Source organism: Oreochromis aureus, linkage group 6, assembly GCF_013358895.1.
Source record: "Oreochromis aureus strain Israel breed Guangdong linkage group 6, ZZ_aureus, whole genome shotgun sequence".
Lineage (NCBI taxonomy): Eukaryota > Metazoa > Chordata > Actinopteri > Cichliformes > Cichlidae > Oreochromis > Oreochromis aureus.
Genome location: NC_052947.1, coordinates 14,921,899 through 14,948,363, shown reverse-complemented (window position 1 = coordinate 14,948,363; position 26,465 = coordinate 14,921,899). Strand labels below are relative to the sequence as shown.

Sequence of the window (26,465 nt, the reverse complement as noted above, 5' to 3'; positions counted from 1 at the left end):
AACTTTTGACTTTACTGTATTTTCGTTTATAACTTTGACTTTATAAGGTTTATAACCTTTCCTTTTGATAAAGACCTCCCCCATGTCTATTCATCCTACACCAAAGTAATTCAGCGGTAAATCAACAATTAGATGACAGAAAGTTGGGTTTTTCCCCACTACCTACAATATATACTTTTGTAGTTCAACTTTTTTTCTTTTAGAAAGTTTGGCCTAAGATCAAAGTGGGTTGTGTCTGGCCTATGATGTAAAATGAGTTTGACATCCCTGCGCTATGATCAACCTATTGGCAGTCAGATTGAAGATTGAGGACTCTCTTTTCACAGGAGCCCTCCAGCAGAACCAGAGGGTGACTGTTCCTTGAACCCAGACTGGTTGCTGGTTCAGCAAGAGTGGGAGCTGATAGCTGCAGACTCTCCAAAAATAGAATTGGAGTCAAACTTTAACCCTGCACTCTGCGAGTATTGTTCTCTACTAGGATAAAATGGTGCTATAAGGTGGTTAAGATATGTTGGGGCCTGATAATTAAGGACATTGTATCTGACTTTAAATCCAATCCAGGATTAAGCAGGGAGCCAATGAAGAGAACCCAATAACACAGAAGTGGATGTTTGCTCAGTGAAACTGTAGATGCACACATGCAAGTGGTCAGAACAGGACTTCAACACAGCTAAAAATAGCAGCAGCATTGGTAGAGCTCCAGAGGTCCACGAGGAGATGACCTTCAACGGAGCATCAAACTTATTTTTAATCAGGTATTGTTATTTCTGTTCATCAGAGGAGTAGCAGAATGTTTGGATTGCACGTGTACATTTAGTTCTTCTGCTTTTGCTTCTTTTTCTCTGTGGCCTGAATATTCTGTGGAGCTGCTGCTGAAGCCTGGTATATAAAAACAATCCACTCTGCATTCTGGTAATTCCACAGCTTATGAGATAATAACACTGTATGGTACATCGTTGCTTCTACGTCATATACACCTTTTTGGCCTTATACTCAATTATATTGCATTACTTTACAAAATTACAGCTTAAAAATAAATAATAATAATTTTCACAAGCAATCTGTTGGCACGGTGGTTAGCACTGTTGCCTTACAGCAAGAAGGTCCAAAGACATGCAGTCAGTAGGATTAGGTTATTTGGTGATTCTACATTGCCTGTAGGTGTCAATGTTAGTGGGAATAGCCCTGCGTTAACCTGCGACACACAGGCGGCCTGCCCAGATTGTACCCCGTCTCTCGCCATGTGCCAGACAGACATCCACACTCACAACACAACACCAGTTAATCAAACAAGCACATCTTTGGACTGTGGGAGAAATCCATGCAAGCACAAAAAACATGCAGTCTCCAAACACAGAAAGGCTCCAGTCAGCCAGGATTTGAACCAAGGATCATTATTATTATCATTACTAGCAAAAACCTCCATTAAACTTGGTACGGCACAGTTGAGAATTTTAAAGAAAACATTGAATTACTAACAATATGGAATATAGAAATGCAATAGGAATGGGTAACTTGGCAACAGCCCCATCCTGTATGTGGTATGGCTCATGTCATCATCAGCAATTTAAGGCAATACTTTTCCTCAAAGGAATGGGTCTCCACACCCGCTCACAAACTGGCCTCAGTCACATGATTACTATATATAAATAAATAGAAACTTTTTATACTTTTTATTTGAAATAAATATTTTAATCAGTCACAATATAAATGTTACAAATCTTGGTACCTTAGGTAGTTTCTAGGCTAAGGTTCAGCAAGATTTAAACCAATTTTCCAGGAGGAGTCTGGGAACAAACCTACAGACATATATTCGCTGTGATCATCATTGCCATATGAAGATGATGATAATGATGATGATGGTTATGTAGATCACACCTGATTCTGACTTGCATAAACTGCCATGACAATGCCATGTTGTAAGAAAAGGCTGTTAGAGGGCCTTGGATGATGCAAAAACTTCATGCAAAAGTGTCACAAAAGTTCTACAAAACATGACCATGACCATGCATCAGTCCTCCAACATTGGCAAAGAGTTAAATATGTCGAGCAGCATTACAATGACCCACTTAAAAGGCGTTTGTCTTCTTTGAAAAACTATAAGGAAGCCCTTTCGCTTCATATTCCACTCTGTTTCTTGCTTCATTCACTCATTTTCTCTCAGTTTTTTTCTCAGATCTCCCGGCTTTCATCCACTAATGGAAGTCATTTTCACATACCTTTTACCCCATTTCCCAGAAGGGCATGTCAGCTCTGGTTTCTGCTCGAGCACAAGAATGATATGGACCTCATCAGAGCGAAGAGAGAGAGAGGGGGGGGATGAACCGAGAATAATAACAGAAAGTTGGGATGCATGCTGGAGAAGATGTCAGAACCTGTAACATAATGTGGACATCAGCTTCTCTTTTTTTTCCTGAAATCCTAGGGGAAAAAAAAACACGAAAGACAAGCATTATGCATCTTGGCCATAATGGTGATGCATATGTTCCTTCTGTTCTTCATCACTTTGTAGTACTAATGTAGTGGAACACTTTCCAGCACAGGCTTTCAGCAGTTTGAGCCAGCCTCTTTCACATGAAGTTTTTTCTTCCATAAAATTAAATTGTGAAGTTGTTGCATATTGTTGCGACGGACATTAAACACAAGATGCAGTCCTTCCCTACCTACTGTACTCTTTATGATTATGAAAGCACTGAGACCAGTTTCAGAAAACACATGCAAACAGACGAAAGAGTGCAGGCAAAATTAAGAAAACATACTTTATTCTGTGTTATTTGCCACTTAAATATGTGATTATGTGTATGCAGCTTGTTTTGGTAGTGGCCTGTGTTTTGCAGTATTTTTTATTTCTTTAGTAAATGTGTTGCCAAATTAATAAAGATGCTTTCCTGATTCGCTTCTGCTTTGTTTGACTTCATTTGTTTTCTCAGGGTTACCACAAAAACAAAACATTCTGGATATCTTGTCATTTCTAAACAGCTCTTCAGCAGCATCCTCAGCTGGTTGCTGTTTGTGTTATTCTCAGTGCTAGCTGATTATTTGGGCCACTTATCTTGGTTGGAGAAGTGGTTAAGAAAATGGACAGATGGATTGTTTTGTGACTGTACAGATGAAGCGAAAGAGCTTTTCAACAAACAATGCAAGGATTAATCAGACATTCTTGGCATAGTGAAGTACTTCTTTTGCATAAATTTGCATCATAGATATAGCTGGGGTTTTTTATGCACAACATTTTTACACCAACTAACCTGATGTGCATGTTTTTGGGCTGTGGGAGGAGGCAGGGAGAACACAGGGAGAACATACAAACTCCACACAGAAGCCCTCCAGATGGCCAGTGGATTCACGCTCAGGCCCTTCTTGCTCTGAGGTGATGGTGCTAACCACCCCACCATTGTGGCTGCGTGGGTTCTCTCACTCTGGCTGCACTCCGGCTTCCTCCCACAGTCCAGCAAATTGAACGATAGCTTAACTGGTGCTGAGTGTGAGTGAGAATGGTGGTCTGCCGCTCTGTCATGGCCCTGGGACGGGCTGGCGGCCTGTCCAGGGTGTGCCTTGCCTCTTGCCATATGACTGCTGGGATAGGCTGAATTGGATAATTGCAGAAAAAAATAGATGGATTGAGGGATGGATGATTTTGGTGCTGTTCAATAGTAGATGCCATCCAACAGTGGACGCCTTTTAATAGTTTATTTATGCATTTTATAACACTTTTTATTGGTGGCAACTTTGGGCAATGATTGATGTGTTGAGATTCAATGGTTATGACTCCAGGACATCAACTGCTGAGAGGAAGAGAAGGCTTAAAAACCTGAGAAAAAGCTATACCTGAGGTCTGCTTCACTAAGCTGGATTATGTACCTGGTCAATTTAAGAGCTGCAGGACTCTTACATTTGATAAAAGTCCTCATTTTATTCAGAAGATTTTACCTTTAGTGAGCTTGAAAAAGCTGCAAATATACAGCACAAACAAATGCTGAAGTTAAGTGAAATAGAACATAATACATGCTGTCATCTATTGTAGCTCGCCTTTGTCTCTCTTTCACTTGCGTCTCTTGTCACGTGAGTGAAAGAGATCCACCCACCCACTGGAAAACTTTCTCTCTGTTCCAAGTCATCTGACAGCCACACCCACCTTTCCCGTTCCCCATTTCGATCAGGCCCAGTGTATCATACCTGCTGTCTATCTGTTGTTTCTTGGCAGAATGTCACTCAAACATTCACGAGCGATCTTGTTTCCACATTGCTGTTCCAGTTCTTAATTGTTTCGATCTTCTGTTACCTGATTACTTGCCAACCTGCCTGTGAGACACTGGCCCACTTTTCTGCTCTTGCTGCACAAGTGACACACGGACACAGCTGGAACGCGCTTGCTCCTGCAAGAGTTCATGACTCACGAAAGTCAGTTCAGTCAACGGTGTTGGAAAATATGAACATTTACTTCAAAGTGAATGTTCATGCACTTCAAGAAAGCAAAAAACCCCCAATTTTTTAAAAAATGTGGAAACTGTGTTGTCACATGTGAAGGTGTTTGTCTATTTGCATGCATTTTCTCTGTGTCGAGCTCTCAGCGCCTCCTTAAAAATCCAATGAAGGGCAATAAAAAGAGACTTGGCAAATCAATGATATATAAGAAGCATGTGACCCAAATGTCTGCTGAAGCTTCTGCTCCATAAGTGAGAGGAAAAACAGCAGCAGACAAAAGCATCCATCTGTGCAGGAAGATAAGGTGACTGTGAAGTTACAGAAATGAATACATGAAACAAAGGGTGAATTACATGTTTGCATTCTCTTTTCTTGTTTGAGGGTTTGCTGAAGGTCTTTTTATTACATGACCTTGTTCTGCAGTGGTTTGCAGTGGCATGCTGGAAAAACAAAGAGACACTGTTTATCTCAAACCAATATGAACTCCTAACTTTTGATTTTTGATGACTGTGGATGCAACCATGCATTTATCAGCATTATTGGTACTAGGTCTGTATATGTTTGAACATATTTTTGCCTCTGTTCACCACTGCTGTGGATTTTAAATCAAAAAAATCAATATATTATTAAGGGGCAGGCTTTCAGCTGTGAATCCAACGTTTAGGAATTACAGCCATTTTTATGTGTAGTGCTTCATTTTCATAGGCTCAGATGTAGCTGATTTATTATCCACTGTGGTAGTGTGTAAAATAGTTTTAAAAAATGCCATTGTTCAAATACCTATGTGTCTGGGTGTATCCAATTAGGGTGAATTACATGGTAGATAATTGTCCTTATCATCAAAAATGTGCCTGAGAGGTAATCAAAAAGTGAAATTACACATTTCCATCACAAATTCATGTGTGAGTTCACATAGTCTTTAAAAATGATTCATTTGCATTAAATAAAAGTTTGAAAAATTAAATAAAAAATTACTTTTAAATTTGTCACGGGATTGATGGACCCAACCACATACTCGCACTTTAGACACTTTATTTCAGTTGCTGTTTTCTCCAATCCTGGCTGCAGTTTTAAAGTAAGAGAGAGCTGCCTTGGTGGTTTGTGCTCTCACAACGCTTCTTGTTTTTCCCTGCAATGATATTTATCTTTATTGATAGCCTGGATTATCTCATTCCCTTTTCTATTATTAGTCAAAAGTGTTTTCCTTAGAGGGACACGATGTGAAGTAATTAGATTTTCAACAAAATAGTGAAGTCACATACTGTCGTCACCGTCCCCTGTAGAGTACTCTGGAGTAATGAGGACAACGCCACCAGTACATTCAAGATGTATTACTATAGAATGTTCACATCCTTTCCCAGTCATGCTACATCAAATCATCACGTGGGGGAAAAGCCTGAGGATGTGACTACATTGATGTGTTACAGAATGTGTCATATCTGCTGCTGTGTGCCTTGTTTTCCTGCACATAATGTAATCGTTAAAACACATGCAACCCTTTCATATATATTATTATTGACATGCCATTTACTACTTCCTGATCCCCTTTTATTATGAGTAAAGTTGGGTCCCTTTTTCCCTGTTGTGTTTAAAGTGCAGCATTTTTTCCAGATAGGAGAGAAAGTGTAGTGAATACAGTGGTGTCCGTGCACACTACAGTGCTCTTCAGCAATGTTAAGAGGAAATGCTGGTAACCAGGAGAACACGCTAGGACATATCTGTACGTATCTGTATCCCAGTTTCATGCAGCTACACATTTTTGCTAGGAGTTACATGAGAAAATCAATACCACTCTCATATCTGTCCATTTACCATGTCCATTAATGGCAGGTCAGCGTCACTCTCCAAGGACACTATGCTAGTTGACTTGTGAAGACCAGTATAGATAACACTATGGTAAGCTGCTGCACCAGCCAAGAAGCAATCCACCCATTTGCCTTTATTAAAACCACAACTTTCTGTGTTTCTGTTGGTATGGTTGAAAAATACAATTACGTTTTAGATTTTTAGGAATTTATTTTTATGTTCAAGAACAGAGGTATGTGTTTCTGTTATTAGCATTTAGCTGAACATTTTCAGTTGCTCAGACATGCAATTTGAGATGGAGAGAGTGTTGCTTGAATATAGTTCTCGTATACAAAAAATGTTTATGCTTAGATTGCAGCTTGACCTGTTTAAAGTAATTAAGTAAAGTTGGACTTTTCTAAATAAATTGTAAAATCATTGCCTTTATCTCAGTTTCGTACGAGAAAGTGAAATGAAACGGTGCTTTGTATTATTTTTCCTCTTACGCCTCAGTCACAAGAGTACAATAGAAGAAACCTCCTTGTGACTTGGAAAAATTTATGGTTTCCCATCAATTGCATTTTTTTTCTAACTGCAAGAAGTTGCATTGACCAACTGGTCGCTCATTCAATCACACAGTGATTACACAGGTTGCTTGATGGGAGACAACCTGTCACCAAATAATTGTAGTCTGACTCAGATTGACTACAATGATTCTCAGACAGACTGGTGAATATTTGCCAATAATTGCCAATGAACCAAGTGTATAGCAAACTTGATGTTTTATCGCTGTTTTGATGCACCAAAGATATTTGAAGACAAAAACTGATTTCAAATAGTCAAACATCTAATCTTTTTCTTTCTGCCTTTACAAACTGGATACATAAAGCTCTTACAAATATTTTGTGCGTTAGAAATATTTCTTGAACTCAGCAATTCTTTCAGAAGATGATTTTTTGACATTTACCTTTTGGATCAGGCTCAATTTTTAAAAGTTGTCACATGTAAATAAACAGATCTGACCAATCACCCCACTGCATTTGGAACAGGTGCACTCATAGCGCAAAACGTGCACCAGAACTGAATATACAACGATATAGAAATGGTACCTCAGAAACACAGCTTGACGCCTTTCCGGGTCAATCGGCTCTCTGAAATGATTTTTCTGCCTCCTCAGATGTGGTCCCAACTCTGCCAACAACAGTTCAAACTGCCCAACTGACGCCCTGAAATAGGCATGTCACGATACAGCTTCAACTCCTGGAAGAAGAAACTCACAAGTTAAAATGATAAACTGTTCTAATATTAAAATTCTAAGGTCATAAATTTATGAGAGACTCTTCATAAGATGTGTTTAAGGACTGTTTGAAAACAAAATACCCGAACCAGCCACAGGAAGTTTTGTAAATATTTAGAATTTTTAAGTATGTATTTTTTATGAATAGAATAAATTAACTACTTAACTTTTGATTTATCTTTGTGCTGCAGAAAGACAATTTAAAATAAATCTTGAAGCAATTTGGAAAAGAACTCATTGACAAAAGTCATGTTCTACATGTTGAGTTTTGGACTGCCTTATATCATGTATCAGCTATAATACATATCATGATACTACTACAATACCATGTGTTTACATTCCCTAGTGCATAAACGAAATAAATCCAGGCATGTCTGAGAGAGCCACAAGGCATGTCGGCTCCTCCAATGAGGAGCTACTTCATCAACCTCCAACACAGCACTTTGCAAAATATGTAGGAAAACTGTTCCCAGTTAGGTGGAAAAAACAAATGAGTTAAATACACCGTGACAAACAACCAGAGTACGAAGAAGGAGATACAAGCGGTGACGTGTGACCCAAATGTAAAGGTATGACTCCACCAAGCCTCGATGCAGCACTCCATATGACATGAAGATCAAATGTGGATGGAAATTACTGCTGTGGTTACATGGGCTTTAAGCAGCTGGTTAAAAAGCTCAGCCCAAGAAACCAAATTCCAGTTCTATTTATTTATGCTATAAAAATAGATTATATTTAGATATAGTTAGCTCACCTCTAAATTCGCCTGGATGTTGTCAACAGACTTAAAGGTCTTCTGTGAATTTCTCAAATAACAGTTTGTTACATGACAATTTGACTAATGTTAGATTTACAAACTTGTTTATTCAGCTTTCTCATCGTAGAACACACAGGAATTAAAAATGTATCAACCCAATTCCTTGGGAAGGTGTTTTCAGAAAGCTACCTTTTTGTAGGTACCAGGGTATTTTTAGTATCTAACATCAGCTCTCACACTTGTGCTTGGGATAGTAAAGCATTTAAAGCATGGAGGTGCTTCTCTGTGGACTCCGGCTCATATTCTTGCAGAGCTGTCTCATCCAGGAACACTTCAAATTAGCATCTCTGCCCACGGGGCAGTTCTCGGAAAACACTGGACTGTCTGTAACGTGGGAGCCAGGAGCTGGCTGACAAAGCCCAGAGGGACAGAGAGGCCCTTACTGCCTTTGGTTCAAGATTTTAGAGCATGAGTAGGAGAGATAGAGTAGGTGGATAGTTTAATCACTTTGAAGAAAGAATCAAACCAGGGTGTTCTAAAAAGTTCTGGAATGTGGTGGCAACAATTAAAGAAGAGTAAAGTTTAGTAGATTACTTAATGTGAGAAAAAGCACACATAACATTCAAACTAACACATTTGCTACAAGGCATGTAGTTAAAAACTGATCGAGAAGAGGAATTTAATATTTAATATTTATTAATGATTTTGCTGTGTCCACACAGGGAGTGATTCACTGTGCATGAGTCACTTTAAAAGATGGCTGGCCACTTGTAGACATTTTTTTTTAATTTAACCTTTATTTAACCAGGAAGATCCCGTTGAGATTAAAAACCTCTTTTTCAAGGGAGGCTTGGCCAAGATAGGCAGCAGCAAGTGTCTCACAGTTACAAAGAATTACTCAATTAAACACAGGCAGCAACAACACACATGCAAAAATAAATGAAAAAATAAAAATAAAATAAAGATAAAATTCAAATAAAAATTCTATTAAAATGACAACCAATCTAATTGAAACAGTTGCATGTTATGGACTTGGCCTCAAGGATTCTTAGTTTAGATTTAAAAGCACTTAATGAAATGAATTCAGTCATTTTCCAGTTTTTTGCCAACATGGATGCTAAATGGACAAAAGCTCTTTTGCCAAATTCAGTTCGGGCAAATGGAACTGAAAGCAAGACGTGAACATGCGGACGAAGAGAATACCAACCAGCATGTTTCAGTGCAAGCACACTCTCATCTATACAGTTTTATATATAAGAGTTCCTCCGACTTGCCAAAGCGGGCCATCCTACCTGAGAGTATAACTCACAGTGGTGAGTCTGAGATTTACAGTTTGTGATGAACCTCAGAGAAGTATGATACACAGTATCAACCATTCGAAGACAGAAGCATTCATATATAGAATATCTCCATAATCCAGCCCAGGTAAAAATGTTGCAGCAACAAGCCGCTTGTTTGTATTAAAAGAAAAGCACAACTTATTTTGAAAATAAAATCTCAGTTTTAACTTCAGATTTTTCACAAGATTCTCTACATGTGGTTTGAAGGTGAGCGAGTCATCAGTCAAGATAGCCAGATATTTATACGTGTGAACCAACTCTATTTTATTACCTTCAAGAGTGGTTACTGATAGGATTGTTTGGGCCCATTTCCTTGATTTAGAAAACAACATGAGCTTTGTTTTGTCTGCATTGAGGACAAGTTTAAGATAAGATAAGATAAGATAAGATGGCCTTTATTAGTCCCACAGGTGGGAAATTTGTTTTGTTACAGCAAAAGCGCAAAGTTATGTAGCAGAAATTAGAAAACACTGGAATGCAATAAAATACAATAAAATAAAATAAAATACTATATACAATAGAATAAAATAGAATAGAATAATATATACAATAGAATAAAATAGAAATACAAATACTATATACAACTGAGTAGGAAAATACAAAAACACAACTTCGTCAGAAGAAGAATTGCACGTATAGCAGTCTTATTGCACATGTGTGGGTTTAGCTGAAGTAATGAGTGCTGGAGAGCAAAAAAAGGCTTTCTGCAAGGAGTCAGTGGCTTGGACAAGAGTTGAACCACAGCTGTAAATAACTGTGTCATCAGCATAGAAGTGCAAGTTTGCATTTGGCACATTTAGACCAAGATTGTTTATGTAAATGAAAAATAGAAGGGGACCTAATACAGAGTCCTGTGGCACTCCGTTGTGCACTGAAACAAATTCAGAATATAGACCATCAGATTTAATGCACTGAGACCTATTACTGAGGTAATTTGAGAACCATGCCACTGTGCTCTCAAAGAGTCCTGACTGGAGTTTTAAAAAACAATGATCAACAGTGTCAAATGCTTTTGACAAATCAATAAAAAGGGATGCACAGTGTTGTTTCTTATCAAGTGCAACAGTAATATCATTTACCACTTTCATTGCAGCTGTGATAGTACTGTGATTTTTCCTTTGTTGTATGAGAATGTCTTTATTAATTTATATACTAAAAATTAATGCAATTCTTTTATTAAACACTGGAAGTAAAGCTGAACGACTTCTCTTTGGTACTTAAATGGAAGTGCATAATTAACCTAACCGCATGCAAGTCTTTGGATGTGGGAGACCTGGAGAGAACCCACACAGACATGGTGAAAATATGCAAGCTCCACACAGAAAGGCCCCAAACTGGAATCAAACTGGACCTTCTACAGCCCTGTCCAACTCTCCAGGAGTAACTGCCTGTCTCCTGGAATCGCCTCCATGCTCTTAATACATGTCATTGTTCGAAGGTTTGCAGTGTCTCCCAGCATAGTTTTGATGTGTCATCCTGGAGGAGCTGGATCACCTGTGCAGCCTCTGTAGGGTCCAGGTATCATCTCATACTACCAGTATTACCACTGGCCATAATCAAATGCAGAGCTAGTCAGAAAATATGGGGAGGGGAAAATGTCAGTGTCCTCTACCTGCAAAGTCATTCCTGTTTGGACTGTTGTCTCATTGTTGCCCCTCTAGTGCACCTGTTTTTAATTTAATTAACACCCAAACAGCTGAAACTGATTAAAAAACACTCTGACCAGATCAGTATCCCAGAAGTGACTTGTTTTTATGCTTTTTTGACCAGTGTAAGTTGTCCTCTGCTTATCCAAGGACATTTTCCAGTTCTTCTTGGTGGATCAAGATTTAGTATATATATGTATATGTGTAAACAAGTAGACCTGTTGCTGTTAATACTGTATTTCCTTCTTTGCTTTGAGTTGCATGCTTAGTTTAACACATGACTGATCATTTATGTACTTAGAGCCAACAAATTCTTCTTTTAGCCAATGGCCAAGTAACTTGCCATTGCATCTAGTATAGTTGGCATGTATAGTTGCTAATTGCTTTTGCACAACAATTCCTTCAATTAGCCTTAGCTCTAAGTTCACTACATTTATTTATCAATGCAAGAGAGAGCCTGTGTTTCCTCTTTAACCAAGAAGCCACTTTCATCTTTCTATTTCTATTTTTGGATTACTTCTGTGTTGACCAGCATAGCCTTTCCTTCCAGAGGCTTGTTACTTAGAGCTGGTGGGATCTGGGCACATGTGTCCCTGTTTGTTTCCGATGTATTTTCAGCGAGGTTAATGCTTGCTGACATCACATAAATGTCCTCTCATCCAACTGAGAATATGCCAACCAAGCAGCAAGCAAGCCAACTGCACGCACACACGCACGCAGGCACAGTCACACACTTTTTATCAGTCTGCCCTTATCTCTCATGTGAGATGATCTTTCTTTTTTTAATAAACTGTAAGATCACTCTCACTTGACTTCATTTGTAAATAAACAAGGGCTTCCACTTGATTACTCTTACAAGTTCATGTGACAAAATCCACTGCTTTTCTAGGTCTTCATTTCTTTTTCTGCAGTTTTTTCATGGCTTAGATTTAGTAATAATTTCCATCTCTAACTTACAGAGAGATTTTTGGGTATAACCCTATTTCAAGAACACCAGGTATTGTGTAAATAAAATAAAAGATTTTTCATATTACTTAAACCCTTATATCCTGTTGCACTGGAAATAGTACAAGGACTATGAAGTGAGTATCAAGTGTATCAAAAAGAATATGAAGTGTTGAAACTGAGAAGAACTGGCATTGTTATTATTATATGACATTTATTCATTTTGTTTGTAATTTAACACGCATGACACATTTACAGATTTGGACTAGGAAAACTGTTCACCATCTGTTCACAATGACATTTATTCATGTCATTTGTGGTGTAAAGTGCACGACACATTTACAAATTTGGGCTGGGGTAACAGCAGACTGTTGTGTAGAAAGAAACACCAAGTGGAAGATCTTAACTAATGATTAGTTATAAATGCAGGTGGCAAAAGTTCATACATTCTGAAGTAGAAGTACATAATTAACCTAACCCCATGCAAGTCTTTGGATGTGGGAGAAAGCCAAATCACTTGGGGAGACCATAAGTAGAAGTACAGATACTTCTTCAATCCATCGTTTTTCTTCCACTTACCCGAGGCCAGATCGTAAGGGCAGCAGCCTCCTCCCTGGTGGGACATGTCTGGAACACCTCAACCAGGAGGCATCCTTGTCATATGCCCGAACGACCTCAACTGACTGCTTTCTATGTGAAGGAGTAGCGGCTTTACTCTAAGCCCCTCCCAAATGGCCGAGCTCCTCACCCTATCTACGGGAGAGGCTTTTGCTTCACCCACTGCCCAAGATGCATTCCGCTTGGCCTACCGGCACCCATTGACTGCCTCTGAAGTCCCACAGGTTAACCAAACCTTATAGGACTCCTTCTTCAGTCTGATGGCTCCTTTCACCTCTGGTGTCCACCAGATAGTTTGGGGGTTACCACCACGGCAGACACTGACCAGCAGCCACATCTCATTGCAGCAGCCTTAGCAATAGAGGTGCTGCACATGGTCCATTCAGACTCAGTGTCTCCAGTCTCCCCAAGAGTTGAAGTTCTCGTGGACCGGGTCCTCTGCTAGGCATTCCCAGCTTGCATGGAGGTGAACTTTATCTAACCAGTGCCTTTCAACCTCACACACTAGCTCAAGCTCCTTACCCACCCAGGTGGCGTCCCATGTCCCCATCGCTAGCCTTGGTAGCCAGGTATCTGCCTGCCAGGGTGCTGCTGTCAGGTACACAATGCACCTGACCCAGGAGGAGCGTGGTCCCATGGGCAAAGGCCTAGCCACCAGACGCTCACCCTTGGGCATCCTCCCCAGGTCAGGCTCCAGGGCAGGAGCATGGCACCAGGTGAAGTGTTCCCTTGATGCTATGCTCATGTTCTACATAACTCATTTAAGCTGAATCAGTTATGTAGAAATGTAAGGAATAGAGAGTACATATATTTGTGTGAAAATGTACCTGAAAATTCTACTTAAGTACAATAACTAAGTATTTGTACTTTATTACTTCCCACCTCTGTTTATTAAAAAAGAGAGCGAGCAAGAGAGAGGGAGAGAAAGAATCTCAGAGAAGCCAAGTTTTTCAGGATTTGTGATGGTGAGACGTTTGCCGCTGTGTGCAAGACTGCATGGGTAAATGGTACTCTAATTTGATTTTTCTAAAATTAAAAATGCAAGAAAATGTGAGATTTTGATGATCTATTTAGACATCATTTATAGAAATCGGTACAGATTTCTATATTGATGCAACAAGGTCAAAGAACAATACTGAAATGCTCGGATCATCTGGTGGTGCTTCATTAAAAACAGACAGCTCTGTAATTGAAAGCAGTCCATGGGCTCTGAAAACCATTGTCAGTGAACACAGTTAATTTCAGCGTCCACAAATGCAATTTAAAACTCCACTATGCAAAGAAAAACATATTTATTAAAAAAGGTCCAGCAATTCTTTCACCTCTTGGACAAACCTAATTGAAGATGGACTGAAGCAGAATGGAAAACCATCCTGTTGAAGGGCAAATCAAAGCTTGATTTTTTTAAAGTTATGTATCCTTGGAGAAGAACAAGAGAGGGGCCAAGTGTCTCACTAGTTTTCATGCAGGCAAAGGACAGAAAGTGTACTTGGCAGAGATAACTTGCAATGCAGCAATCATGCTTGATTTGGACCAAAATACACAAAATATACTACCTTACATTTTTCCGCAATTTTACAGTATAGTCTGTTTATTTTAGCAAGGCAATGCAAAAGTCGGTCATTATTATCATATCATACATATTATTTTATATCACATATATTGCAACCTTATACTCTGAAAGATTGATGTAGCTTCTAGGTCTAAAATGTGATGCAACTGCAGATGTGCCTTAAACCTGCATTCTTTCCTGCAATGATCAGCAGGGGGCTGACTTTTCTGGTTACAAAACAATTTTACATAATATTGTTTTTCAAATTATATTATGTAAACAATATAGGATAACCACTTTATATGGTGAGGTCTTGCTCGTTTGGACTAGGAAAAGTGGAGCTCCTGGAGGACCCTAATGACTTGCGTTCTGCTTTTTCTGATTCTTTTCTCTTTTTTCATCACTATTAAGGCCCGATGGAGAATCTAGCTCTTTGTTAACAGTGCAGATGCTCTACGTTCACCTATCTGAATAGTAAAGGTAAATGGGGGCATGCAAAACTAGATGAGACTAGTTATGATCATTCTGTTTGTATGTGTGTTAAGTATTTGATTTGCACATCTGTACTATTTCTGCATGAGAATAACCTGGTATCAATATGATTTCCACAACACGTGTCACTTTTAGTCATCAAAGTGTACTAATTTGTGCAAAAGGGACTTAAAGTTTTATGGCTGAAGAGAGGGTCCTACTGCACATGAGCACATTGAAAATTGTAAGTTTACAAAAAAAGCACAGATATGTTGAGTTGGAAAAAGTGGCAAGAAGTAATTTATGGTTAGTCACTTATATTCTAGCAGAAACACACTTTGGTCTCGAGTCAAACTTTCATCATTCGAATTTCATTATGACTGGTGTAGGCACCATGTTTTAACAAAGAAGAAATGGCGTGTGTTGAATAAAAATAAAAAAACTAAGAATGGTTGTGTGAGATTGAATTCTCAGAATAGTTTAATAATTCCTGAGGAAATTATGTGGTTACCGTTGCTCCAAGACAGTAAGAACAGTAACTGACCAAACTAAATTAAATAATACATAATATATTACAAAGTTACAATATGTAACAAATAGGTCTAATATATACAAATAGCTCAATTATAAATATCCCAGTATGTAAGACAAATGAAACATATATGGTTAAAATTGTACTGTAAACTGTAAAACTGCTTTTCTGTTATTTTCACCACATACGATGTCATTGTAGAGAATGAGTAACTAATCATTTCATCCTTTTCCCCCACTGAGCAAAGGTTTACTGTATTAACTGAAATAGAAAACATTACATAATACACTTAAATGGGCTTTAAAGCTCATTGGTGACCAAAAACACAAAGGTTTGTGTCGCATTTGCCAAAAAACAATTTGATGACCTCCAACACTTTTTGGGGGGGACAAAAATCTGCTAATGAGACAAAAGCTGAACTCTTTGGAAGTGTTGAGTCCTGCTACATCTGCATAAAACTAACACAGCATGTCATAAAAACAGCATCATACCAACAAAGATGGATGTGGTAGTGTTGTGGTCTGGGCCTGCTTTGCTGCTTCATGTTCAGCCACCAGCTCATGCCCTGAAGTTCAAGAGCACTTCGGTTATGCAGCAGGACAATATTCCAGAACACACACAGCAATGGCTCAAAATAAATAAATGTTCTGGAGTGGTCAACATCTGGACTTAAATCCAATTGAGATGGTTTGGGATCACATCATGCTTGAATAAGCTGTCCTGCAGGTTTTAGATATCACCCTGGGTCAACACACCTGAATCAACTGATTACTTCATTACCAGGCCTCTGGAGAACTTCAAGACATGTTGAGGAGGTCAATAAGCCATTTAAATCAGCTGTGTTGGATCAAGGACACGTCTAAAACCTGCAGGACACCGGCCCTTGAGGCCTGGAGTTGGACACCCCTGGTTTAAGCTTTGTTACACAGCTTCCTACTCAAAGCTGCCTTCAAAAGATGGGTACACTGTGGTAATAATGGGACGAGCATTGTTACCAACAATACTCAAGTAAGCTGTGACATTTAAACAATGCTTAATTGGTACAAAGTGGCCTGAAGTGTGCCAAGAACACCACCTCCGGCAAACTTACACTGATTCTACCAACTGAATGCTGCAGCAGAAACCGAGCCTCATCTGACTAGGCAACATAAGACTTCCATTGTCCAATTATGGTTAACCCACATGGAGTGTAGCCTCAGTTAACTCTTCTTAGCTGACAGGAGTGACACCCACTGTGGTCTTCTGCTGCTTTAACCAAACTGCTTCACTGACTGTCGTGTTGTTCATTCAGAGATTCTCTTCTGCATACCTTGGCTTTAACCATTGTCTTCCTGACTGCTTGAAGCAGTCTGCTCACTCTTCTCTTTTTTGGACCATTCTTTGTAAATCCTGGTTGTGTGGGAAAACACCAGCAGATCAGGAGCTTCTGAAAGCCTCAGACCAGCATTCAAGTTCAGTTTGAACTTTAGCAGGTGGCCTTGACTATTTATACACGCCTAAATGCACTAAGTTACTGAAATGTGATTAGCTGAATAAATATGTGCATTAATAAGCAGTTAACAGCTGTACCTAATAAAGTAGCCAGTGCGTGTACATGAAGAGTCGCAACACAGCAGACCAGCGTTTTTATAAGCAGTTCTGTGTTTTTCTTGTACGCTAAAAACTTCACAGTGCACATGCAGCTCCTGCAGACCATAAGAATAATTATGATTTTGAACAACAAATAAACACAAAGGGCAAAAGAAAGACAGATGATTTCTCTGTCACTGAAAGCTTTAAGTGTTCAAAGAGCAGCATTTTATGTACACCAGCATTAGCAGAAATAATTGAAGATGAAGATTATTTAAAATCTTTACATTACATTATATAAGCATACTCAGTTTTGTCTTTCTGCAGACACTCATTGACAGGTTTCTGTAGGACATCACCTCTCAGCACAAAAACGTGTACACATGTCAAAATTGTCTGAGAGACAATGAGAATTTTTCTGGAAAAGCCTACACCTCTGATTGTACCGTCTCCCATAATAACTTAATCAGCAGTTAGGTGGAATTGCTGACACGCTCCCAAAAATAGCGGAACAGTTATCTTGGAGAATAATTAGCATGCATTATTAGCAAGCATCCTATTATTGTAAACTTATCTTGTTTTTACGGTCATCCCAAGTATTTTTTACCCCCACTGCACAATTAAAGTGCAATCTCAAGCATTAATTAGCTCACCCCAGGGCTAAATAGTAAGCTATAATATCAGGTTAATTTGCTGTGTGTCTCACACTATCACATGCAAGCATGCATGAAAGCCACTGGACGTCTACTGGTACATCTTCTATTTAGAAAGTGTACTTGTTCACTGTATAGAAACCTAAATGTTAAATAAGGAGGAAGCCATAAGCATTAGATTATGTGAATACAGATACATCACAGAGGAAGAACCTTAAGGAGAGTCACAGACAATTTAGCAATACAGATTATCACATTTAAAGCCCCAAACCACCCTGAAAGTATTTGCACAAAAGTAGACCGCATACTAACCTACTCCTATGCTTTGAAAAGTTGAGCTTAGGTCCATGGTGTCTTCAGGCAATCGCTGAATTGCATTAGTATAACATTTAACAAGCGAGGCTCTGAAGTTCTCTGCTCCACATGTAAGTGACCTCTGTAACTCCACCTGAGGAAAAAAAATCCACAATCTGAATTATTCTATAAGAATGTTTTAATCATTGAATACATAAAAGACTGATGTTATGAAAGCTTAACAAAATGAATGTCAGAATATACCTGATATGAGCATCGCTAGCCTTTAGCCGGTGAAGTCATCTTGCAATCTGATGCAGAGTTCACAGGAGAGAGTGGAAAGATATCATTCATATTTATGTAAAGTGCATGATTTATACCAAAACAATATTACATAATAATAATAATAATAAATGAATAAATAAAGAGAATGAAAAGCAGCATTTACTAGTTCAGTGTTTGTGTGTTGTCACGATGCAGAATTCATTTTCTTGAAATTGCTGAAGTAGTTTTCATAGCTTGCTTGTATTTGTGTTTTCTTATGTTGCTGTGTATTGAACTCATGTGGCTACCGAGGGAAAACAAGGGAACTGTTTTTGTCCTGAAGGCCACTGAAGGCTAAAAAACAGTACAGTACTAATCACCATCACATTTCCACAAAGGGAAAGAGGCACGAATGAAAGCACAACACAATGACCTTGAGAGCGTCACCGTTAACAGCGGGGTATCGTTGTAGACATAGCCAACTGCAAAAAGGAAGATCTTTTCTCTACCAGGAAGTAGACATATGTCCTGTACAGCACAGTTCATTAACCCCATATGTTACCCTTGGCACACTACATCGCATACTAGCAATGTGCAGTGCAGGAGAATAGTAAATTCATGTCCGTGCCAAATAAACATGCTGCTTTTATGTGACTCACTTTTATAAGGTGTTAGAAATGTGGTGGCGGAAGACGGCTCAGTCCAAACAGATATTTTGAGATAATCATGTGAAAAATGACAATTACTTATTAAGATCACTGTATACTGATTCCCATTTAAATATGTCATTTTACAATATCCCTTAGATAATAAAGTAGTGATTTAAAATGGTTTAAAATGGTCACTGTGGTGATTAAAAGAACAGTCTTTAACAAGTTTAACATCTTACAGCTGCTCAAGCAGTAAATAATAATCTTCATAATCAGAGGTCTTGAAGGTAGATAAAAGGAAGGAAACAGAAGAACACCTATACAGATCGTACGAACTGTCCCTGCAATTATAGCAGCGGTGCCCTTATATTAAATCCACTGTCACAAATAGTGTCTAATAATTTTATCAACAGCCATACATCTGCTTTCTTCAGCAGGGTAATCACTAATAATTTGTTTTAAATACACATAAAAAAGTCCGAACTCTCTAAAATCACACACTCTCTCTTTTTTTTAACATATAATGAATAAACTTGGTGGGAAAGCATCTTACTCTGCTCCCACATTAAATGGGACCTTTCTTTATTTGTATCTGTAAAATAAACCAAATAAGTCTTTATTGGAATCAAGTTTATTTATTATTTATTTGCACTTGTGACTTTTTTACTAAAGTGACAAGCGTCTGTTCCATTATTATATTCAGGGATCTTAAACTGCCTGTTCAGCAAAATGGGATTTGGGGAAATAAGATTAACATTGCTTAAAAGATAAAGTTGTTAAAATCCTGACAAGTTAAGTGAGATGAAATGGCTTAGTGATGTGTGAGGGGTGAACAGAGAGACCTGAGAAGAAATTCAAGTGACTGATGTGCTTGCTCAGCTTTGGAACGAACTTGAAGATGAACTGTTTAAGGCATATTCTTTATACTCAGATCTCTATCAGGTAATGGTGCGACTGGAAGAGACAGCATACAGTGAAGTCATTTTATTCTTGAGCATGGCAGATAACTGGCTAGTAGCAGACATGACAGAAACAATGTGGTGCTCAAGCTATAGAAGGCCCATCACACAGCAGTCTATCACCTAACCCTTAGCCAAGTTGAGACAAGGTGACTTGGTGTTTGGCAGCTTTGCTCTCATGGGAAATGACTCTTGTGCAAGAGTGTGCAGTATGTGAGCCTGGCAGGGCTACAACCCTCTAATACATTTCCTTGACGTTTTCAGTCATTTGTCTTTGCCTAACATGGTTTGTGTCACTTCCCTGAGTTGTCCTGTAATTGATCATAGAAGATCATCATGCCCCGTGTGAACATGGGTTGATGTCGTACACTTTTTAATTTCATTTGTTATGAATTTAGCCTGTGATCTGATATTACTGAAAGAGAGTTTACATCATAGAACAACTGTCAGAGCAGCTGGAGAGAACCCACAGGAAGAAAAGAGGACACACAGAAAGGCTACAGCTGGCTCATGGATTAAAACCCAGATGGGGATGTCACCAAAACTGATATTTATCAACTTTTGGTATCAAAATAATAGAAACATGATTAATTGTCGTTGTTGTTCAGTACCGTAGATCCGCGGTCCCCAAACTTTTTTGCGCCACGGACCGGCCTTTAAGGTGTCGTGGATAAATACAACAAAATAAAACCAGTACCGCTACCAAAAAATAAATAAAAACCCGAACCTCAACACTCGCGGCCCGGTACCAAACGACTCACGGACCGGTACCAGTCCATGGCCCGGGGGTTGGGGACCGCTGCCGTAGATACCATAGGCAGCACATGTACTGAGCAGGGTTGTCAAAAAGTGATACCCAGATACTAATCAATACTAAATATTACTGTGGGATTAGATCCTCATTTGAAACAACACTGCTTTCTTTGCCTCATCCAGATGACACAACCTCACACAGCACCAGTTCCAGCAGGCACACTGCCCCTCTCCTGACTAGCAGCACAACAAACTTGGTGAAGCCTTTTAAAGACAGACAGCCTGGTCTTTATGAGGGCACCAACAACAACATTTAATGTTATTTGGAATAAAGTGGCAAATATCCAAAAAGTAAGAAAAAGTTTTATTAAAGTAGTGGCTAGCAGCTATTGCTAATTATAAAACAATAATGTCAATGTTAAAATTATTATATTATTATAATATCCTGAAGTCACACCACTCAATAGACGTCATGCCATGAATGATAAAAGTTACACAGAGAGCGTTAAAGTCCTCCAGCATACAAGAAAAAAACAACAGCAGTAATAATAATAATACATTTATGTGTATAAGGAATATTTAAATGTAAATAAAATACACTTACAATTGTATTCTTTCTGAAGTGAACAGCTACATCCTTCCCACGGATACCATGATGGCTGACAATGAAGACATAATGACTTTTAATTGGTTATATTGAATTCAGCTGCTGCAAATTGTTATTCCACATTCATGCCAGCTTCTGTTCAGTCATTTTCAAGTGTCGGGCCTTTTTGACATTAAGTCAAAGCGAGAAGATAACTGCACATCTGTTCATTTTATCTTTGCAGGTGCAAAAATAACGCAGCTCTGAAAGAGAAGTAAAAAATGTGCTCCTTAAAGTACAACAGGTATAAGTGCATGCTTGTATGCGTACGTTCGCCACAAAGAGAGACACGCCAAGTCATGGAGGATATATTCTCCTCCAGCAAGCCCAGTTAACACTATTAATGGCTTCCTAGCTTGTCCAAAAGACGTCTTGCTCCCTCATTAGGAGAAAGTGTCAGTGCCCGGTCCATTGCTAAAAGGGACCCCTACGGTGAAGTGAAACAGAGAGCAGACAGCCATCTCCTACTGGGGCTGCCTTTGCGTGTCTCTTTCTGGGCTCCCTCTCTTTCTTTGTCTCTAAACCCATCCATCATTACTTTTTTCTGTTTTATCCACGACCCGAAGAGGACTTCCTAATTGGAACTGTCATTAAAAGTAAAAGAGAAAAAAAATCTCACAAAGACGTAGTGGAGGCACTCACTAATTCCACATTCAGAAGGCATCATCTGTCTGTCAAAGGGATAGATTGGATGGTCTGAATATGCCATGTTGTAATGAGGAGCTAAAAATAGCTGTCCACACATTTTTATTACAGTGATTTATCCTTTTGAAAAACCATCAAGACTTCCTTAATTACTCTGAGACGCCAATGCATTTGTGCAGTTTCTGTCTGTTTAAAGTGTGGACTGTCGACACATGGAGAGAGACAGTGCTGTCATTATTACTGATGTAATTAATAGAAAGCAAAAACAAAACACATATACATATATATATATATATAGTTTGCCTGTGTCCAATCTGTTGCTGTGTTACAACTCAATAACTCACCAACATCTTATCAAGCGTTACAATATTATTTTAGATACCAAACAACCTGTTTTTGTACACCTGCAAACCAGAAAGGACAGAAAAGTTCCAAGCGCACTCAAAGGTATGAGTTATGACTGGTTTATATCTTTATTGCTTTGACCTATCTGTATAGATGGTAAATTTGTTTGTGTCATAATTGTATAGAAGCATGAATTGTGTGCTATGGCTATAGTTTTCTTGCAACATCACTGATTCAAAGCTCTGAAAAATAAAGATCCTGTTTCAGTTAATAAAGAGGTAAATAGAGCATTCATAAAAAAAATTAGGCTCTCACAAAGACAGCAGTTAAATAAATCTTTTCAACAGCTCATTCATGCAAAAATCTAATCAGCTATTTGCATGTTGGCAACTTAATGTGTGTAGGCATGTAGACGTGGTGAAGATGACCTGCTAAAGTTCAAATAGAGCATCAGGATATAGAAGAAAGGTAATTTAGGTGACTTTGAACATGACGTAATTGTTGGCGCCAGATGAACCTGCTGAAGCTCAAACTGAACTTGAATGCTGGTCTGATTGTTTTAGAACCTGCTGATCCACTGGCATTTTCACATACATCCATCTCTAGGGTTTAGATAATGATCTGAAAAAGAAAAATCCAGGGAGTGGCAGTTCTCTGAGAACTGTCAGAGGAATATGGAGACTGCTTCAAGCTGATAGGAAGGCAACAGCAAAAAGCACTTCCTACATGAACACACAACACATCAAACCGGGAGATACCCTACAAACGTAGCAGCCACACCAAGCGCCACTCTTGTCAGCTAAGAACAGGAAACTGTGGCAACAGTTCACATGGGCTCACGTAAATTGGGCAACAGAATATAAGAAAGACTGTCTGATCTGATGAGTCTTAATTTCAGATGTTAGGGTTAGAATTTGGCATAAACAACACAAAAGCACTAATCCATCCCGTCTTGTATCAGTTGTTGAGGCTGCTGCTGGTGGTGTAACAGTGTGGGGGATTTTTTTGGCACATTTTGGGCCCCTTAATGGAGCCATTTTTTGATGGTAACTGTTTAAGCAGGATAACACCCCATGTCACACAGCGCACCAATCATCCTAAATGGTTTCTCAAACAGGATGGTGTATTCACCGTACTCACATTGCCTCCACAGTCACCAGATCTCAATCAGACAGAGCACCTTTGGGATGTGTGAGATTCACATCATGGATGTGCAGCCGACAAACCTACAGCAACTGTGTGATGCTATCATGTCAGTATGGACCAGCATCCCACCGTTTCCACCACCATGTTGAATGTGAGCTTTGGCAGCTCTGAAGGCGAAAAGGAGTCCAAATTAAAAAGGTGTACCTAATAAAGTGGGTGGTGTGAGAAGAAGAAGAAGAAGAAGAAGAAGAAGAAGAAGAGCCAAACAGTAGTTTACAGAGCTTAGCTACAGTGATGTACATGGCAAAATGTAGAAACTGTATTTATATAAGCAGCTGTAGCACTTTGTCATTTTGAGGAAATAAAACTGTTTATTATGAAATAACATAAATTAGAAAATTGATTTCAGGCCACACACTTCAAGCATTTGGATCAATTTAAAAAACATGTTTCGATCACCCTACAGTTCCTATACATGTTGCATGGCTATAATTTAATTTACTGTAATATGGACCCACATTTCCTGTACTTTATATATCTAGTTCGTGTGCACTGGGATGGATGGTGAAGTAAATTAGCATGTCAAGGACAGTTCATGCGTTCATCCATAATCCATACTGGTTTATCCTATAGAGTTTGCATCAGTGAATTATGAAAACATGCAATGCCAGCTTGTGATGCAGTAACCAGGTTGAATGTAGATGGTAGTAGTATTATGTTCAAATGTTCAATTTTCTGATGAAGTTAAATTATCTTATGTAAAGTTGCTTTATATCCATGTAATAAGAATTTTGGTGTTGATAGTGAAGAGAACATCAATATTTATATGTGCTTAATATGTTATTTTGTCTATTGACGGGATTTTCCAGATTTTGTCTTTTTTTCAAACACAAAAGCCATCTTTGAGTATATTAGCTGCACTGCTAAATCCTGCATAAACATTTAGGCTTTATGAGTTTTTTCCTGATTCTGAAGTCCCTCAAAAATCAACCACCCAATTAATCACTGGTTTTGCTAATTTCTACTATTTGTAGGTTTGGTATTCCAATATGTTTGTTAGTTTTCATTTTAGTCTGTGAGTCCCTCAGCCGATGATCACTGACCTGTTTAATCAGAGCAACTGTAGTATCTCATTCATTGATTTGGCTGTGGTAAGATACTGTCAGCTCCAACCAACCATTACAAAAATACACTCCCGGATGCAGCCGATAAAATGTACAAGCATCATGCCTGAAGTGCACGCTAGTGAACTGCAAGTTTAGACACATTCAGTAAGAACAGCTGATACAGAGAGATGCCACCTGAACTCAAATGCATTTCACTTTAACAAATATTGCACAACTAATCAAATCTGCTATAATAATTTACTGTATCTATACAACCATCCTTAGTGTCTGCGGTGTCTGGTTCACATTTACCAGCAACTGATGTCCACATGAATTGGATAAAATATGTCAAAATGATGGTGTTACAAAAAAAACCCATTCCTGTCACCTTCCACTTAAAGAAAATGGATATGTGCACTGTAAATTATATGACACTAAAGAAACCTGCTAGTTCAAGCCTCAGTTAGTATCTTATCCATCTAAATAAGAAGGCTACAACATTCACCAAAAGTTAAGTTTTTACATTATATATACAGGGAGTGCAGAATTATTAGGCAAGTTGTATTTTTGGGGAATAATTTTATTATTGAACAACAACCATGTTCTCAATGAACCCAAAAAACTCATTAATATCAAAGCTGAATGTTTTTGGAAGTAGTTTTAGTTTGTTTTAGTTTGAGCTATTTTAGGGGATATCTGTGTGTGCAGGTGACTATTACTGTGCATAATTATTAGGCAACTTAGCAAAAACAAATATATACCCATTTCAATTATTTATTTTTACCAGTGAAACCAATATAACATCTCCACATTCACAAATATACATTTCTGACATTCAAAAACAAAACAAAACAAATCAGCGACCAATATAGCCACCTTTCTTTGCAAGGACACTCAAAAGCCTGCCATCCATGGATTCTGTCAGTGTTTTGATCTGTTCACCATCAACATTGCGTGCAGCAGCAACCACAGCCTCCCAGACACTGTTCAGAGAGGTGTACTGTTTTCCCTCCTTGTATATCTCACATTTGATGATGGACCACAGGTTCTCAATGGGGTTCAGATCAGGTGAACAAGGAGGCCATGTCATTAGTTTTTCTTCTTTTATACCCTTTCTTGCCAGCCACGCTGTGGAGTACTTGGACGCTGCGTGATGGAGCATTGTCGTGCATGAAAATCATGTTTTTCTTGAAGGATGCAGACTTCTTCCTGTACCACTGCTTGAAGAAGGTGTCTTCCAGAAACTGGCAGTAGGACTGGGAGTTGAGCTTGACTCCATCCTCAACCCGAAAAGGCCCCACAAGCTCATCTTTGATGATACCAGCCCAAACCAGTACTCCACCTCCACCTTGCTGGCGTCTGAGTCGGACTGGAGCTCTCTGCCCTTTACCAATCCAGCCACGGGCCCATCCATCTGGCCCATCAAGACTCACTCTCATTTCATCAGTCCATAAAACCTTAGAAAAATCAGTCTTGAGATATTTCTTGGCCCAGTCTTGACGTTTCAGCTTGTGTGTCTTGTTCAGTGGTGGTCGCCTCTTTCAGCCTTTCTTACCTTGGCCATGTCTCTGAGTATTGCACACCTTGTGCTTTTGGGCACTCCAGTGATGTTGCAGCTCTGAAATATGGCCAAACTGGTGGCAAGTGGCATCTTGGCAGCTGCACGCTTGACTTTTCTCAGTTCATGGGCAGTTATTTTGCGCCTTGGTTTTTCCACACGCTTCTTGCGACCCTGTTGACTATTTTGAATGAAACGCTTGATTGTTCGATGATCACGCTTCAGAAGCTTTGCAATTTTAAGACTGCTGCATCCCTCTGCAAGATATCTCACTATTTTTGACTTTTCTGAGCCTGTCAAGTCCTTCTTTTGACCCATTTTGCCAAAGGAAAAGAAGTTGCCTAATAATTATGCACACCTGATATAGGGTGTTGATGTCATTAGACCACACCCCTTCTCATTACAGAGATGCACATCACCTAATATGCTTAATTGGTAGTAGGCTTTCGAGCCTATACAGCTTGGAGTAAGACAACATGCATGAAGAGGATGATGTGGACAAAATACTC

General features: G+C 38.9%; 1 long non-coding RNA gene across 1 annotated transcript; it reads right to left on the bottom strand.

Annotated features, from left to right (window-relative positions):
- Nucleotides 1-17,959: 17,959 nt before the first annotated feature.
- LOC120440628 lies at nt 17,960-21,157 on the bottom strand. The gene is made up of 3 exons (XR_005613411.1): nt 21,115-21,157; nt 18,149-18,195; nt 17,960-18,038 (listed from the first exon to the last, which is right to left on the bottom strand). It is a non-coding gene; the product is annotated as an uncharacterized LOC120440628 (long non-coding RNA).
- Between the last annotated feature and the right edge of the window lie 5,308 nt (nt 21,158-26,465).